This window comes from Dermacentor andersoni, chromosome 8, assembly GCF_023375885.2.
Source record: "Dermacentor andersoni chromosome 8, qqDerAnde1_hic_scaffold, whole genome shotgun sequence".
Classification (NCBI taxonomy): Eukaryota; Metazoa; Arthropoda; class Arachnida; order Ixodida; family Ixodidae; genus Dermacentor; species Dermacentor andersoni.
The window spans coordinates 28,349,708-28,354,872 of record NC_092821.1 but is presented as its reverse complement, the minus strand read 5'-3'; the positions used below and the strand labels follow the sequence as shown (position 1 = coordinate 28,354,872).

The following is a 5,165-nucleotide window of genomic DNA, read 5'->3' as shown; positions in this document are numbered from 1 at the left end:
GTGAGAAGCTGTGAGGGCATGCAGGGCAATGAAATGGCTTCTCGCATGTGTGGATGCACAGATGATCTTCCAGTGTCGACTTGTTCAAGCAGCTCCGAGGGCACATAGGGCACTGCAATGGCATCTTGCCTGTGTGTGGGTGCGCTGGTGGTGGTCCAGATTACACTTTTGTGAGAAGCTCCACGAACATTACGGGCAATGAAATGGCCTCTTGCCTGTGTGGCTTGCAGGCGTTTCTTCGACTTGAATGTTCGCAAGAAGCTCCAAGGGCATTCAAATGGACACTGGCCTGCATGGACTGTGGTGCATGCTTCAGATCACGTTTACCTGTCTCATAGGCATAGGAGTGAAAGCAGTGTCGGTATCCTTGATACAACTGCACCATCCGCAGTTGCTTGACAGCTGGAATGCCTCAATGCTGCACCAAGAAAATAACACGTGTTACCTGAGCAATACTCTCAACCTCAAAATTCAAACGTAATTAGAACTGCCAAAGGAATGAAAGAACATAGATACTAATGCTAAAGATAAACCTTTTCTTCATTCAATAAGTCTTGACGGTGTCTTCAGATCAGATCAGAGAACAGCAAGACAACCGTATTTATTTGCCCAATGTTTTTGTTTGCTCAATGACCAAGTTTGTGAAATCCACACATAAGCTCACCTAAAAAAAAAATTTTTAACTGTAACACGACACTGTAAGGACTGGGAGTATAGTATTAACACAAGCTGCCGTTACAATGAAGTGCAATGGCATGAACATTCAGCAATACCATTATGAGCCTGCTGACCAAACTAAGGAAAGAAGGATTTTATATCAAACTAGGATTCACTATAGTGTGTGCTGTGGTAGATTGTTACATTTTTGAAATTTATTTATAAATACTGCTGACTCACTCAAGCCTAGATAGGAGTGAACATACAGAAAATGCAAGCACCAAGGAACAAGAAACACCAACACTGGAAAACTAAATTTCTTAGCTAAACATTTCAACTCATAAATATGTTAACATTCTTACTTTCAACAATGCTCTTAGGCAATTCATTTGATTCTTTGCCTAATAAGAAAATATATGTGTATTTATATCAGTCATGGCATGTAGTTTCTGTATCATTCCTCTGCACATTTGATGAGCATTCACACAAGAAACGGGAAACAGCTAAAGCGATTTCATAATGCTGGACTTTGTCAGGGTATATTAAATACAAGACGTTTAGTCTGTTTTATGCATCTCGAGTGGTGAAGAGTACTCAGCATTTGCGACACACCATCAGTTATTCGGTGGTGATTCCGGATGAACCCAACTGCTATTCGCTGCACCCATTCTGATTTACTAAATTTTTTTTTTGCATACGGGCACCACGAAGCTGATGCATACTCAAGGAGACCTCTGACAAGCACGGTGAACACTGTAAGCTTTACCAGTATGGGGGCTCCTGAAAATTTGTGACAAAGTTCCCGTAATGTTCTCAGAGCACTCACACAAATGTTTTCAATGTGCTTGTTCCACCTCATGTGTTCCATTAGCATTACACTGAGGTACTAATAGGCAGAAGCATCATTAGGTACAGTGTTGCCAATGAAATAGGGAAACTATAAAGATCTCCTCTTGCTGCTTATCTTCATAGCCGAGCACTTATTAATGTCTAAGCTTATTTCCCACTGTTCACACCAGTGGCAAACCCTATCAAGATTATTGCTGAGGCTAGCTTGATCGGCTTTCGATCTAACTACTGTGTACATTACGCAATTGTTCGTGAGAAGCTTTATTTCAAATAGAAATCAACTTTGTTAGCTATGTCATTGACATATATTAGGAACAGAATCAGTCCTAAGACTGACTCCTGTGGTAGGCCTCATGTCACAGGAAGCATCTCGGAAATACAATTGCCGACCTCACCTGTGTGGGTGCGCTATTTCCTATTTCTTCCCTGTTATTAAATGTGAAGTCGTGATATGTGATAAAGCACTGAGTGACAGTTGACAGCTGTTCCCTAGGACCATGTTGGACCACAGGCAGCAAGCTGTTCTCATCTAGGTATTGCTTGACGTGCTGACAGATCATGTGTGTTAACATATTGCAGCAAAGTCAGCGAGATAGGACTAATATATTGTTATGGGGTTGTTGGGAGTGTAGGCAGACTGTGTTTACAATATAGATACAAGCAGAGTCAATGTAGTTATGATGGCTGAACAGCAAAAACATGTAGCAGTCAGCATCTCGGGATATTCTTCATCCTTTCTATTCTTTTATCCTTCCGTAACAGGACCCTGGGTGCTGAAGCGCCATCTCGGCGCATGTTAGGCGAAGAACTGCAAGCGAAGTATGGCTTCAGCCGCGAAACATGCATGATGTCAACAGGTGTTGGACTTGAGGATGGATCAACCTGATCTCGTAATGACTTCATAAGGCCTTGTCTAGCGAGTGAGAAGCTTCTGGGAGAGGCCGACCTGATGACGAAAGGAGCACCCAAGAACCTGGGGCGAACTCAACATCGCGATGCACCAGTCATAATGCTCTTTTTGTATATGCTGCGAGGCTAATAAACAAGATCGGGTGACTTGACTTGCCATGTGAGCGCGATCGATGACTTCACGAGCGTACTCAGTTGCAACACGCGGCACAGAAGGGAGGATGGTGTCAAATGGCAATAACAATATTCCGTAACAATATTACACTATAAGGAAGGATGCAGGGCTAAAACTGAGATTTTTTCCAGAAATGCTTATTTTAATTTTGTTCATTTTGGATTCCTAGACATGTGAAGAAGCCCATCGCCAAGTTTGGCGGCAATACGCGCCACAGGAAAAAAAGAATTAATTCTCTTTTTATGACAGTGGTGCGCATTCGCCGTCGAGAGCACCCATAATGCTGTATTCAAGACATGGTCTCAGAGCGGTCAAGAAATTGAATATGGAGTGAATGACCACATTAGAATGTTTGTTCTTCATACATTTTAATCATGGGAGACCTTCCATTGAGAGTACAGCAGACTGCAAAGTAAAAACTAAAAAAATCAAAGCCCCTTTCTTAAAGAAAGATGGTTGAATGCGAAGCTTTCCCCCAATGCAAAATGAATCAAACTTAAAGTCCAAAGCCAACGACAGGCAATGAACCCGAGAAATGCTGAGCGACCCAATGCTATGCATATGTGATTTGATTGCTTGTTTAGGATTGTATTTTTTTAACATTGAAGTTGAATGAAGACATTTCATTAAGGTGCATAGCCTTAACTTTAGATCACGTAGCCGGTGATTACACGTGTGCATTCACACTTTCAAGGATGACTCTACACTTTGTGGGGTCTCACCCATACTCTTGGGTCAAAGGAATGACAACACAGTAGTGCAAACAATCACAAGGGCATTTATTGCACCTTTCATAGATCAATGCCTGCTAACCGAGTTGCTATCCACAAAACATGCCGATGGGCGCGCGACGAATCTAGAAGTCCGACTCACCGCGACCGGTTAACGAGCGAATATGTTCGCCCCATGCTGGATCCCAACGCCTGGTCGTTCGCGCGTACGGTCACGCGAACGGTGGCACATTCCAACGAGGCCTCGTGAGACGGTCTCACAGAAGCATGGATCGGTGCACGCGCGGAGCGTCCGGGTCACTCGCCGGACCCGAACCAAAGAGGAAGAGCTTGCTCCTTTTCGCGCCCAAGTAACCCCGCCGGTAGGCGGCGTTAGCAGTGCAACACTCGCGCCATCTCTCGTACTGCGCTTCAACCACACCGACCGCCGCGGGCCCCAGGCCACGCGGCGAAGCCGCACTGCAGGAGACGGAAGCTATGCGGGAAAACAAGATATCATGGGACGCGTGAGTCTCGCATCCTCACAACTTGCACAGTATTGCCTTGTGATCGCTGTGGTAGACGGTCAGAGGCTCTGGCATCGTAACGTGACAAAGCCTGCTTGCAAACGTGAGATCAATGCAGGAACAGTGTTGCGTCGTGGGTCTCTCTAGCGTCTTCAGTTTCAACAAGTAGCGATCGAGCATGGAACTCTCTATCCATTTGCTGTGCTCTTTCGCCACATCAGTGTTAAAGTCACAACACACAAGGATCGGCACTATGTGGCTTTAATGTCTTCATCGTTTCTGCCAGGAACGTTTCCACGTCGAGACGTGCTCGGTCTGATGCACGCTGACGATCACAAGACCAGTAGTCATCTCGACTGCACAAGCATTTCCCAGATGGCTTCTGCATGCAGTTGCTGATACACGGGATCAGCTTTACGGGCATGATCGCACTCGTGCTTACATTTGCGTACAGCAGCCTCTTCTTCTGCCGTGCGCTGCAAACGCGGCCTACTCATGGTGACAGCCAGAAATGCATTGTGTGACGTGCGTAATGCAATGCAGATATATACAGTTCAGCTGAGTAGCGTGGTGTTCAACCATCTTTCTTAAAGAAAAAGACTGATTTTTTTTCTTTTTCCAGATTTTAAGACGAGCCCGCGTTCATGCGCAGTTGCTGTCTCCGATAAGCAGGGAAGCTCAGTTAATCATGACAGGGGTGGTGTCATGCCTAGCACACACAACTTGCGCTTCCAGTCAACTTTGTGCAGATGCGCTACTCTTGCTGAGCTCGTCGCTTTGCGCCGTCATCAGGCACTAACCGGCCGGCCAGTCGACATTGGCGCAGTACTACGAATGTAGTGTTCTACGCAGAGGTGTAAGTTCGCTTTCCTACAGTGCGCTTTCGGCGCTCACGAACGAATCAGTGTGACATAGAAAGCTTCACTTTAAAAAGAAAGGCATATTCTGGTTGCGCCCCCCCCCCCCCTTGTCTGTGAGCTGGACTACTCTAATGCTGAAAAATGTGAAGGTGACTTCAAGCAATTGCTGCATAGCAGGTTCAACTTGAATAGGATAGAAAGGCCCAACATATGGAGCAGGGCACTTTGATTAATTATTTTCGGTCTTCAAATATAGCGTGTTGTGAAATCCTGGCGCTCATTTTTCGCACTTTTTGGCCAAACTTTTAGGAAAACTATCATTTCTGAACTGCTTTGCCAAAACCAGCTTTCAATGTAGTTTCCAGGTTAAAATTTTGTCAGGACCAAGATGAAGTACTCTTTATATTTATAAATGTTCACTAACAGAAGAAGTCATTACATATCAGACATATAATCACAAAAAGAAATTGAACTTAGC

The 5,165-nt window shown here is 44.8% G+C and overlaps 1 long non-coding RNA gene across 1 annotated transcript; it reads left to right on the top strand.

The window, feature by feature from the left end:
• Nucleotides 1-427: 427 nt before the first annotated feature.
• LOC129383539 (uncharacterized) lies at nucleotides 428-2,586 on the top strand. The gene is made up of 2 exons (XR_008611419.1): nucleotides 428-1,412; nucleotides 2,269-2,586. It is a non-coding gene; the product is annotated as an uncharacterized lncRNA (long non-coding RNA).
• The last annotated feature ends 2,579 nt before the right edge of the window (nucleotides 2,587-5,165 follow it).